We start from the raw sequence: 909 nt of genomic DNA, 5'->3' as shown, positions 1-909 counted from the left end.
TCCCCAAACAATGATGAAAACCTTCCCTGGTGTATTTCCAGTCTCACAAGACTAGTTACACATCCATAAATCATAACTTATGAATGCATCTACCCCCATATTGTAGGTTAACTATAATAAATTGTCCCAGGAAGTCCCTGGCAGTCCAGTGGCTGGGACTTTGGGTTCTCACTGCTGAGGGCCAAGGTTCAATCACTGTTCAGGAAACTGGGATCCTTCAGTCAGTGCAAGATGGCCAAAAAAATAAATAAATAAGTAATAAATATATATTAAAAAATTGTCCCTACGGTCCCTCATTTCTACTGCCTTCTCAGGATAAAACCTCTTTTCATACTCTTCAGAGCTGTTCTCTATCTGCTAAATGGAATGCAGTTTGACTTATGAATTGCTGATTAAAGCCCAGAGATCTTTAAAATTTACTTAATTTTGTTAACAGGAGGAAACATTGGAAGCTGTGGTCAGGAAGTTTGTGTGCCTGTGGACTGGGAATGAGCAACTACTCCTGGTTGTGGTGGTGATGAGGAAAGGGACTGCTGTGAACTCCCTTAGGTTTTGATTCCTCTCCTTGAAGGGGGTTACCAGAGAGTAATGAGTCCTTTACAGCTCCTCCTGGGCAACCTGGTCAACTAAATCTTGCTGGTCCCTGATTGGACCCCCGGTTTTGATCCCGTTCTTCCCTGGGGGGAGGGAGCCCTGGAGGGAAGCCCTGCACACAGATTGGGAGTGGGGGTAGGAAAACAGGACAAACTGATGGAGCTCTGTGGCACGAACAGAAGACAGGCGTCCAGTGCCTTGGGTGGGGGTGTGTGGGGCCAAGCCCCTTGGGCTTCGCTCAGAGGCCTGCCAACAAGGCACTGGGGCCTGGGAGAAACAGAGACGCTGGCCCTCCCAGCTTCCTAGAGAGGCCGA

Source organism: Bubalus kerabau, chromosome 20, assembly GCF_029407905.1.
Source record: "Bubalus kerabau isolate K-KA32 ecotype Philippines breed swamp buffalo chromosome 20, PCC_UOA_SB_1v2, whole genome shotgun sequence".
Classification (NCBI taxonomy): Eukaryota; Metazoa; Chordata; class Mammalia; order Artiodactyla; family Bovidae; genus Bubalus; species Bubalus kerabau.
This window is presented reverse-complemented; position numbering follows the sequence as displayed.